Source organism: Mustela putorius, unplaced genomic scaffold (genome assembly GCF_011764305.1).
Source record: "Mustela putorius furo isolate JIRA1106 unplaced genomic scaffold, ASM1176430v1.1 tig00003869_pilon_pilon_pilon, whole genome shotgun sequence".
In the NCBI taxonomy this organism is placed as follows: Eukaryota; Metazoa; Chordata; class Mammalia; order Carnivora; family Mustelidae; genus Mustela; species Mustela putorius.
Window position 1 is genome coordinate 19,769,873 of NW_025422021.1, and position 12,319 is coordinate 19,782,191.

Below are 12,319 nucleotides of genomic sequence, written 5' to 3' on the forward strand. Positions count from 1 at the left end.
CTTGGCTGAGCTGAGAGTTTGTGCGGATTACCAGTCCAGTAGGTAAAAGGTACCTAAGGAGTATTCACTGGATCCTAAATGAGGCATTGTATTTTTAGTGATGACTTGAATGTGCAAACATCCAAGGATGAGCTAGTAGAACGATTTGAGGACTTCTGCATCTTTTTTAATTTGAAAAATTGAAATAAAAATGTTAATAAATAAATATTGAAATAAAATATTAATTTTGTTGGTGCTCAAAAAAAAATCCCGGGTTTGTGTAGCATTTGTCAATTTCCATTGTATACTCTCACCACAGGCAATTTCAAGCTAGCAATGTGACATTACTAAACATGGGGTTGGGAAGAGATGCACACAATCAGCTATTGTGCTGTGAACTGTTGCAACTAACTTGAGCAATCTCTGGAGAGATCTTGAAATCATCATGTTGAGCAAAGGAAGTGAGAATATACACTGTATTATCTCATCTAGATGAAATTCAAGATATCATATTGCATATAGCAGGTGTGTTCCTTTTGATTGCTGAGTAGTATTTCTTTGTATGAACATACCACCATATGTTCATCCATTCACACCTGTTGATGAACATTTGTCTTGTTTTCAGTTTCTAGCTATTTTAAATAAAGTTACTATGAACATTCTTGCACAAAAACTGCTATGAAATTCTTGTTACAACTTCTTTTATGGACATATATTTTCATTTATCTTGGGTAAATACTTAGAAGTGGAATTCTTGGGCCATAGGTACATATGCATTTCATGTAACAAAAAACTTGACATCATGGAGGCATAAAGTATCCAAACTGATAAAAACAAATGTGAAACCAAGGATGTCCAATGTCTTCTCTTTAACCTAGTTTCAATGCTACTGGTATACACCCTACCTGAGTTTAGAAGAGAGAAAGTCATGATAGTTTGTTCATTCAATTATTAGTTCACTAAAAAATATTATTGAACATCTAGTATGTGCCAGGCACTGCGGTGTGCACAGGGAATACAATGGTAAATAGCTCATGGTCCCTGACCTTAAAGAACTTACAGTCCATTGAGTATCAAGTCTCTTTCGACTTCTGGGTTTCTACCACATTTTTCATCTGTATAAGGAACGATTATAAAGTTATAATTGGTTAATGGGACAGAGGGTTTCATGAAGAGTGACCCTTGACCACAAAATTCAGCCAGGTTTGGGAACTGTCAAGAATGTTGACTTGGACTTGCCTAAGGTAACTTTTACATTGTATTATTATACAACCAGCAAACAGAAGTGTGCCTGAAGTTTGGTGGTCTCAGCAGTCTTGGCAGAGAGAAGACCCCAGTCAAAGTAGCCTACAGCTTAGGTTCTTTGCCCCAATTTATGATGGCATTGAAGGATGACCTCAAGAAAAGAGTTATGGCTCCACTCTTCCCCATATAAAGCCAAGTCTCGCTGTGCCATAGTTACCTACTTCTGTGGTTTATTTCTAATTTTGTCACTGAGCCTACTGAAAGTTTCCTTGCAGGAGACCCCATATGGCATTGTTGAGTTTGCCAACACAAAGAAAGTATTTGTTCCTTATAATACTCGATCTCTTATTGGAGAGAGTATGATGGGTGTTATATCCTCCTGCTGGGCAGAGGCAAATAAGTGGTGAGAAAATATCCTCCAAATATTTGTGATGCTGCTGCAAAATTATCATCTCCATTTTGAAGATGAGGACAGTGAGGCTGAGACTTATCTGTGCTATGCAACTTGAACTTGGATCTATGTGGTTACAAGGTTGGACACCTTCCTGACTCCTTGTTGGGTAACATATTGAGAGCTAAGGAGATAGGGAGTTTTGTGTCTTCTAGGAAGCCCAATGGCTAAAAGTTAACTGTTTGTCCCTTTGGAATTCTAGTAATACTAGGCTAAAATGACCAGAAGTGGAGTTAGCCCTCAGAAGTTTTTGCCCCATTAAAGGTCATTTATTAAAGGCTTGTCTATGTTTTTCTTATTTTAGTTCTGCCCGCAAAATGGACAAAGCCTACTTGCCTACTTAACAAAGTTGCTGAGGGCTGTCCCTTGTTACCAACTGTCAGTACAAATCCTAACTGGTGGGGATACCAAGGTGTAAATGGTTCTTTGTTACAAATTAGTCATAAATGGTTATGCATGGTTATCACGTTGCCTGGGTTTTCGTCTAGAGGAAGCTCTGTGTGGGCCTCTGCGTTTGAAGAGAGACTTGGGTAGCTTTTACTTGGATAGTGCATGGAGGAAGGTGCCTTGGTAGGAAAACTCTGCTCTGAGGCATAGCTCTCTGTGCCAGAATTTCCTGCTAATGTATTGTTAGGAAAAAAAGCTGTGTGGTTTCTTTTTTTCCTCCCTTAAACAAAGCTTTATCTGTAATCACAAACCAGTTGGAGGAAAAGAAAAAAAACGTGTAGAATTGCATTCAAACACCAGCAGTTATTTTGAAGCCAAATGATTGACTGAACTTAGCATTTTTCCGCAGCAACAAGTTCTAGTGTGAAAATAAAACCTCAGAGAAGAGCAGCAAGTTCAAGCAGCACAAAGCAAAGCAGAGAAGCGTACTTTTATTTGGTGAGTTTTAACTGCTCAGCTCAGGCGGTTCTGGGACAGACCTTTTGAGTCTGTATCTTATTTTACATTTACCAAAACACAGATGTGAGGCATTTTGGAGTTAAAATATGAATTATGTTAATCTGCATGCTTAGCCACTGCTGGAAGGTGGCTTTTTCTTGCTCTTTAATCTTTTCCGGATAGAGTCCAAGAAAATACAAGGGGACGGATTCACCACGTTTATTCCCATTGCACAGAAAGCACCTTGCTTGTTTACTTAGTAGGTCTGCAGCAATTCCATGTTTTCTTATCTCATTTCTTCCTTGGTAATTAGCATACTTTTTTTTTTTTCCTTAGAGGAGCATATGGCATCCTTACTTGTAAACAAACCCAGCGAACCTCCACGAACCGCTTTCCGTGTTGTGGAGGTCTGAACGGAGCTGTAATTTTGTTGAGTCGTAAACATGGAAGCACAATGCAGTCCCAGAGATCACAGAATTGAACACGTAGGCATAATAGCGAAGTCATAAGGAACTGGAATAACTGGGTTTTGTGTTGCCAGATGATTCAGAGTACGCACAATGTGTAAGATGAAAAAATGAAATGAGGAGACCTGATGGCAGCAGCCTCAGCCTTCCGACAAAGCCAGGAAACATGAAAACGCTACAATTAAGAGCTGCTGTGTTTGAACTACAAATCTGGGTTCAGTGACTCTCCAAGGAAGCTGAAGTTGTTTTTTAAGCGAAACAGATTTTAGCTAGTGAGATTCCTATTGTCTGAGTTAAGAGACAAGACTACACATGATTTTTAACTACCTGCTTTGTCATAACTCAGTAGGAAAGGGGTGGCCATATATGGTTACTTTTTCTAGTCTTGTGTCTGAAATTTGGCTTGACATTCACTGTCTTCAACATGCTCATCACAATTGCAAGACACAAACGACATTTACCTACTTCATAAATGTGTAGGTGAAAATGCTGTCATTTTAAGTTAAAACAACAACTACAATACTGAAAAATTCTGGTCTTTAGTAGGAAAGGCCAGTTGTTCAGAAATCGTGGTGAATATATATAATATTTTCATAACTATAAATATATAATATTTATAAATTGGCCATGAGAAAAATCCTAACAGGATAATTCAAATATATAATTTTGGGGGGGGTTCCTGTGACACTCAAGGAGAAAGCATAGCGCTAGGCCAAGTGAAGAGGTTGAGCAGATGCTTATCTTTTTGCCAACGGAATCATTCTAGCACTTTGAAGCTGCGTTCTTATGGTACCCTAGATAAGATATATAAGACAGAGAGAAAATGTGAATTGTCCTTGTCAAAGAATAGAGGGAGGACAGGATGTGATGTTCAGGAGGGTCCAGAGATCCTCCCTTACTCTCCTCTCTTGGCCAACCAGCCCTTGAAGCTGCCATGTGCTAGGCTTTTCAAAACCCTTCACAGAAATAACAGAGCCCAGAGGATTCACATTAATTTACAGCCATATATCTTAACTGATTTAGCATCTTAGGGGGAGAGGTAATTCTAGGCCCTTTCAGGACTTCTGCGCTAAGTGGTTTTGGAGTAGGCTGAGAAAAACAAACAAACAAACAAACAAACAAAAAACAAGAGACGTTATGAGGTGTGTTAGAATTCCTGGGAGTAACATCAGACCCCCCAAGTAGGGAAGTGAGGATTCAGGTTGGGATATGACAAACACCGCAGCTGGTATCCCACAAAGAAAAGTCCAAAATAGTTGGGTCTCCGGTGTGGGCAGGCTGTGGAAAATTTATTTCATTGATTGTACCCATAATTTCTGGCTCTCTATTACTCAAATAAGCACAGTAAGCCCAAATGTATATAATAATTCCCTGAGACAAATCTTGTATTGGAGGTCTTAGCCTTGGGTACATACTGGATTCAGCTGGGGAGCCCAACAAAAATACCGATATTTCCGTCATACTTTCAAAAATGCTGATTTAATTGGTTAGGGGTTTTGGAAATACTTTTCTAGGCCCGAGATGGAGCAGCTTTTGCCCAGGGTGCTTTGTGAGGAAAATAAAAGATAGATAACTTTCAAGTCCCTGTAAATGAGTTGCTTGGCCAGAAACAGAATATCCAGTCAACTAATTCCCCAATGCCAAGCCAATCCTGGACCTTCTCATTCCAAACGAGGTTGACTGCCCCCAGCCAATCTGAGAGTTTTACATTTTCCTCTTCCTGTTTATTATTCTTTATCCTAAAAAATACTTCCTGCCTTCTGCTCTATCTTTTACCTCTCTAAAAGGGGATGGTCAGCCTCATGAAGTATTAGATAAAGTTTGTATTAATTAAATATATGCATGAATATATGTATAATGTGTGTATTTTATATTTAAGTGAGAACCACTGCCTATAACCTTCATTGAGTCTGTTTAGGTAAAAATATTGAAATTCATCTTCTCTGAGAAGGTAAAAAAAAAATCACATTTAATTTTGCACTAGTATTTCAGGGTTCGATGGCTATCAAGGTTTAAGATTGAGCAATGCACATCTGAGACATATTTAACAACTGGGGTCAGGTTCCCCTTAAGATCCATTCTGGGCAGCCTCAGCATGATGAACTTTGCTGCCCTTTACCCCAAACTCTTGCTGTAATCCTATGTTCGCTCTTAGCCATTATAAGACACTTGGTGATTGCATATCTGTTTGCTTATTATGAATAAGTTGTGGGCAAATCAGAGGTTTTTTGAGGCCGAAGATAGCCATAGTACCCTATTATCTATAATTTGGTACTTCTGAATCATTTGGGGTTTTTTGGGGGGGGGGGGTTGTTAATACTTTGCTTCTCCTTTTCTAGATAAATAATATCTTGCTAAAAATCTGTCAACCAAGCATAGCTGAGCTATTTTGTTCAACAGATACAATGCCTCTTAGGATTTAGATATGGATGAACTAAAAGCTTGGAAAATCTGGAAAGAAGAGAAATGGCCGGAAAACACTTCTGGTTGCCCCTAGGTAATGGTGACACAAAGGGGAAGAAGTAAAGTTAAGGTACTTTTGGTTGTACTATCAAATCCTCTTTAATGTTTATAGACATTGTTGTGTGATAATTTTTAAGGGATTTTCTTATGGTTTTATATCATTTGCCCTCATTCCAGGCTAGTTTAAATGGCCTTAGGACTCCTACTGCCAGTAGAGGCCCAGCCTCCTCAAGGCTGTGATTATGAATTCCCTCCTAGGATTATTTACATTAGTGGCAGATGTAAGGAGTAAAGCTAATATTAGGTGGAATAAATGAGGTTGGGGTGGAGATTTTGGGGTCTATCCATATCCCCAAGGTGGCTGACCAGACCATTACTTCTAAGTTTGGCCCTGTCTAAGCTTCAGAATCTGTTTGCAGAGGAAGGGTACTAGTTTGTCAAAGAAAGAAAAATTTACTTAAAGAAGACTATCATGTCATGTTCTTAGAACAGATTCTATAACAATATTTACTGACACCATTAGACTGTTTGCAAAAGTCTTGTTTTACCTATAAAAAATGTGTTGTTATTATTCTCCTTAGTGAAAGGAACTATGGAGAAGACTAAAACTTTAGTCTTTAGTACAGTCTTGTCATTAGGACAGAGAAAACCAAGGCTGGAGGAAGTTAGATTGCCAGACTTGACACTGAGTTTAGTTGGTAAAAGAGCTTAGATTAGAGCCTGTCTCTTCAGCCCCAAATTTATGGCTCTTTCTTCTTCCCAGGTGGTTGTACCTTCAGAATGAAATGAAGAACCTCATTTGTCAACCTCAGAGTACAAGAAAGTGGATTAGGAAGTATGAAAACATTAAAGAAGTCGTGTTCTAATGGTATTTATTAGAGAAGTAAACCACAAGTCATTTACTCTGAACTAGATGGTATGTAAATTAGTGGTGAGAGTATAGATTTGTATAGACTTCATGATAATAAGCATTTGGCAATACGCACCAAAACTTTTAAAAGGGTCACCTCCTTTGACCCAGTAATTCAACTTTTGAGGATTTTGTAATCAAAGTCACAAAGACTTATAGTCATGGATATTCACCCAACATTTATTTATATTATAGAAAAAAAAAAAGGAAATTACCTGTCCACAGAAACAGGATTGCTTGGTAAAATACAATTTTTCATTATATAATATGATGCAATAAAAGTCAGCCATTAAAAAAATCATGCTCTTGAAGTATTCTAAAAGATATGGCAAGATGATCATGATAAATGGTAAATAAAAATCAGGCTTCCAAAATATTTTGCAGTATATAATCCTGATTTTTAAGAAAACAAGACATCTATATCTTACACAGACACAAAAAAGATGATAAAGAGCAAAATGTTAACCATTGTTATCTCTGGGTGATATCATTATGATTCAGTTTTACTTTTTTTTTATACATTTCCGTATTTTCCAAATTTCTACTAGGAACCTATATAACATGCATTATGCAAGATTATACAAAACAAATATATTACTGAAAATAGAATTTGGATGAATCTTAAAAAGGATTTATATCCATGTTTTTTAGACAGAAGACCATTTGTTTCTGGGGAATAAGACCTAGACTTCCTGCCCTCCAGAGACACTTGGGAAGAGGGACAAGAGGCCTTGTTATAAAAGACAGGCCTGCCAGGAATACTCTAAGCCCAAAATAAGTGAGGCTGTCTGGGCCCAGTGTGGAAGAGTGAACATTTTAAAAGTGCGTAGGGGTAGGAACATCTGAACCTAAGACAGAAAGCAAAGTTGAAAAAGCATTAAGTTTAGATGCTAAGCATTATTTCTAAGCTACTAGCCCTGGTGTCTAAGGCTACACATTTCTGAAGTTTACAGAGAGCCTTTAAATGTCAGCATCATTTTTAGCCCAGAGCTCTTTTCTTACACAACATCTAAAAATATCTATTAGTTTAAATTGTCAGCATGCAAAACATTTGCTATGACTTTTCTCATCATATCACTCAAATCATGTCAGAGCTAGAAATAAAAGAAAATGCCTGGATAATCTGGCAATTACTAGCAGTATTTGATGAGATTTTTTCATTGGGGATATTTAATAGCAATTCAATAATGTTGTTTACAGTCAAAGGACGTCTAACCAAATAGGACTATCTACTGTACATTTCTACTTAGATATCCCATAAGCAGTTCAAACTCATAATGACTGAAAATAAACTCATAATCTCTCCCCACACTTGTTTTACCCCCTTGGGTTCCCTATTTCTGTCAATAGTACCAGCATTCATTTAGTTGCCTAGACCATAAACTCAAATCACCCTCTAATTTCCAGATTTCTGGGCTGGATAACTGCAAAAACATCTAAATGATCTCTAAATCTAGGCTTGACCCTTCCCAATCCATTCTCTACTCTGCAGACGGACTAATTGCTCTAAAAAGGAAACTGGATTATATTATTTCTTGATTATAACTCTTTACTGGATTCCTAATTTCTTCAGGATCAAATGTAAGCTTCTTAGCATGGCCTTCAAGGCCCTACATGATCTCTATTCTGTTTACATCTTTAGCCTTTACACTTCTTGGCTCCCCAGATATGCCAACCTCTTGATTGCCACGGACTGCCTCCTTCTCAAATTTCAGGACCTAGCTTGGATGTTGCCTTCTTTGGTACTCAAGGCTGGTTAAGTGTCCCACCCAAGTAGCTTCCTGGGCTCCATGATGTAGTTGTCTCTTCACTTCTGTGTCTTCTCTGTTAAAACTGCAAGTTCCTAGAGGAGAGAGGGAAGGTCCTGTCCACTGTTATAACTTCAGCATCTATCACAGTGTCTTTAGTAACTATCTTTAATTAAAAAGGAATCCTTCCTCTTCTCATGCCATTTTCAGCAATGAAGGATTGCCTAACCAACATTCATGCTACACACCCCACCCTCATCCCCCTGGACCCCCGCCAATCTTCCTTTTCCACAGAAGAACCTAGATTGTGTTTACATATCTGTCTTCCAAGGATGTCAGGGGGAAGCTTACCCCGGCCATACTGTCCATGATAACTATGTTAATCTCCTTCCTCTTGCATTGGGTTCATACTGGCCACATGATTCCATTCTGGCCAACGAGGTTTGAGTGGTCTGACAAGGTCTGACAAGGGCTTCTGTGAAAGGTGTCTAATAAAGAGGCATAGGAAGAGGTGGCCCATGTTACTCCTCTTGACGTTTTTATGACTAAAGCCACTGCAGCCCTCTGGTTCCCATGAACAGCCATGAACCAGCCTGGAAACTGAGGTGGTGACAATGGCTGAGTGGGAAAGTGGAATGGGCACGAACACTTTTGACATAACTGAGCCACTGATCAGACCACTTCGAGCCCGCCCAAGGTCCACACTTCCATGGGGTCATAAATCTCCTCATTGTTCAATTAATTTTGAGTTAGTGATCTCTCTTATTTACAGACAAATATATATAAAAGTGATTCAAAGACAAATTGTAAGTAGGCCTTGTTCTACTGAGAATTATTATCCTGGTATAAAAAAATGGGCTTTTTTCTCCTGAGAAGTGTAAAACTGGACTTACTGTAATTGTGTAACAGATTTGGAACAGCAAATTAATATCTCCTTACATTGACATATTTATTATTTATATGTCTTTATTGGGTTGTTAGGTGGTTCATGCAGTGACCAAAGGAAAATATGACACTTGATTTTCTGGAATCGGAAACAACAGAGAAATCAGACTTTGCATTTTAAGTGGCTGAAGTCAGTATCAACAGAGTTGAATAACCCATAATTTACCTATTGAAATAAAATAAACCAGCTTTTAAAATATTTTATGTATCCAATTCTTTTACTGAGATAGAGGTAGATATAAAGTCTCTTAGATGCCAACAATTACAGGAAAATTAGGAAGTATAAACAAATGTAAAAAAGAAAATAAAAAGTCACATATAAATCTGGTATACACAGATAACTAATTTTAATACTTTGATTTATTTCCTTTAAATCTTTTAAAAAATGAATATACATAATATAAATGAATCTAATCTTATTTATACACACATATAAAACATGTATAAATGTATGTACATAACCTTGAATCATGTGTTTCTCACTTTATATTTTTTCATGAACATTTCTCCATGCAGTTATTTATTTGTCAAACCTGGGATCAAAGCTTGGATTATGTCCTTAGGGTAAAATTTAACTTATACTGGTCTGTCTTTGGGCCATCTCTTCTGTTTCTCTGATTTCTCCTTTTTTTAAAAAAGATTTTGTTGGGCGCTTGGGTGGCTCAGTAGGTTAAGCCGCTGCCTTCGGCTCAGGTCATGATCTCAGGGTCCTGGGATCGAGTCCCGCATCGGGCTCGCTGCTCAGCAGGGAGCCTGCTTCCTCCTCTCTCTCTCTGCCTACTTGTAATCTCTCTCTATCAAATAAATAAGTAAAATCTTTAAAAAAAAAAAAGATTTTGTTTATTTGCTTGAGAGGGAGAGAGAGAGCAGGAGAGAGTACAAACAGGGAGAGGGGCAGGGGGAGAGGGAGAAGCAGGCTCCACACTGAGCAGGGAGTTTAATGTGGGGTTTGGTCTCAGGACCCTAGGGTCATGACCCAAGCTGAAGGCAGATGATCAACTGACTGAGCCACCCAGGTGCCCCTTCTCTACCTATTCTTACATTAGTCCATATCACATTTAAAAAATTGTTATGGTTTATAATATATGTCCGTTTCTAGTAGAGTGAATTACCTAAGACAAATCTTCCTTTAAATATATCTCTTATCCTCGTGTTTTTCTTCTAGATCATTTCTTTAAAAACTGGCCAAACCTGGGTGGCTCAGTGGGCTAAGCGTCTGTCTTTGGCTCAGGTCATGATCCCAAGTCCTGAAATTGAGCTCTGAGTCAGCTCCCGGCTCAAATGGGAGGGAACCTGCTTCTCCCTCTCTTGCTCCTCCAGCCTGCGCTCTGTATCTCTGTCAAATGAATGTATAAAATATTTATAAATAAACAATTAAATAAAAATTGGCTTAATTTCCAAAAATCTAATTAAATTTCGATGACATTGTTTTATGCTTATGTATTGACTAATAATTAGCATCTGTACAATATTAAATCTCCTTAAATATTCTTATGTCATTTCCTCTCCATTTATTGAGGCTTCTTTTATATCTGTCAGAAATATTTGAGGGTTTTTTTCCTGCTTATTACTTTTTAAAGCATTTTCCTCTGCTTTTCTTTAAAAACATTTTTTTTGTTGCTATTGAGCTGTGTGGAAAAAGTTCTTAAAAATATGTTACTGAAAGCTTAGTTTTTTTATTGCCAGGCTACTTCTCTTGGGATGTTCGCTTCAGCATTTTCTGTTAACAAAATATAATTTCCACTAGGTATGAGGCAGGGATAGTAGCATGCGCTGATCCTCAATTCTGTCACTAATGTAACAATTTATACAAAATGAATCTCTTCTTATCCCATTTTGTGAATCTGATACATATTTAGTATGCCTTGAACATATGCCATTTAAAAATTTTGATCATGGCTTTTAAAAAATTAAAGCTATACTCTAAAAGAGGTAAGGTATGAAACAAAATTTTTTTCTTCTTTATATATAAAGCAATACAAGACAAATTGTATTTGATTTTAGAGACTTGATGGCTCACATAATTATGTAGAACTAATTAATTCAAAATCTGTTTATCAACAGTAGTCTGTAGCTACAGCATTTTCTCCCAGAGGCATTAACAAAGGCTTATCACCTGCTTTCTTGTTGCAGTTTGTCTCAAAGGCAAATCAATACGAAAAATATAAAAATGTTATTCCCAGAACTAACACTTCCAACAATTTACAAGAACTTTTAGTATCTGATACCAATTAGTTTTCTTAGCTTAAATTAAAACAGTTTTATTTAGCCATGAAATGTGTGAAAATAATAAGGATTTTAAAGGCATAATAAAGTTTTCCCCAGGAATTTTTGAAAAATTTAGTAAATACGCACATATACACACACTACGTATATTTATTTATTTATTTTACTTATATTATGTAAAATTTTTAAATATTATGTTTTTTAGGATACATAACGGTAACAGATGGTTGAGGACAAAAGGATGTAAAAGAAAGTTATTTTATGCTTTATAGATTAAAAAATATAAGTTCTTCGCACATGGCTACATACAGTTCATGCATATGGAAATAAAAGTAACTATCATGAGCATCATGGGCAATATTTTCCTTTGTATAAGATCAGCACAACAGCAGAAAGGAGTTGTCAATAAGGCTATGTGTCTGATTTTTGATAGAGTTTTTTTTTTTTTAATTGAACTGTAATTGGGGTGCCTGGGTGGGGCCCCACTCAGTTGAGATTCCAATTCTTGGTTTCTGCTCAAGTCATGCAGATGTCAGGGTCCTGGGATCAAGCCCTGCAGTGGGCTGTGTACTCAGTGTAGAGTCTGCTGGAGACTCTGTCTCCCTCCCCCTCTGCCCCTTCCCAACCTCAAATCAATCAATCAATCAATCAAATCTTTAATTGAAGTATAATTGACATACAATATCCTGTTAGTTTCAGGTGTACATCTGAGTGATTTGATATTTTTATACAGGATGACATGATCCCCACAATCCCATATACATCTAGTTACCATCTGTCATATCCAAAATTATTACAATATTATTAACTGTATTTCCTATGCTGTACGTTACATCCCCATGACTTATTTATTTTTTAACTGGAAGTTTGTACCTCCTAATCCCCTTCACCTATTTTGTCCCATTCCCCAATATCTGGCCTCCCTCTTGTAACCAATAGTTTGTTTCTTGTATCTAGGAGTCTGTTTTGTTTTGTTTGTTAATTTATTTTGTTTTTTACA

General features: G+C 37.2%; 1 long non-coding RNA gene across 1 annotated transcript; it reads left to right on the top strand.

Annotated features, from left to right (window-relative positions):
- The first annotated feature begins 2,439 nt into the window (after nucleotides 1-2,439).
- On the top strand, nucleotides 2,440-9,275 carry LOC101693890. Its single transcript, XR_198842.3, has 4 exons — nucleotides 2,440-2,560; nucleotides 5,428-5,560; nucleotides 6,254-6,406; nucleotides 9,130-9,275. It is a non-coding gene; the product is annotated as an uncharacterized LOC101693890 (long non-coding RNA).
- The last annotated feature ends 3,044 nt before the right edge of the window (nucleotides 9,276-12,319 follow it).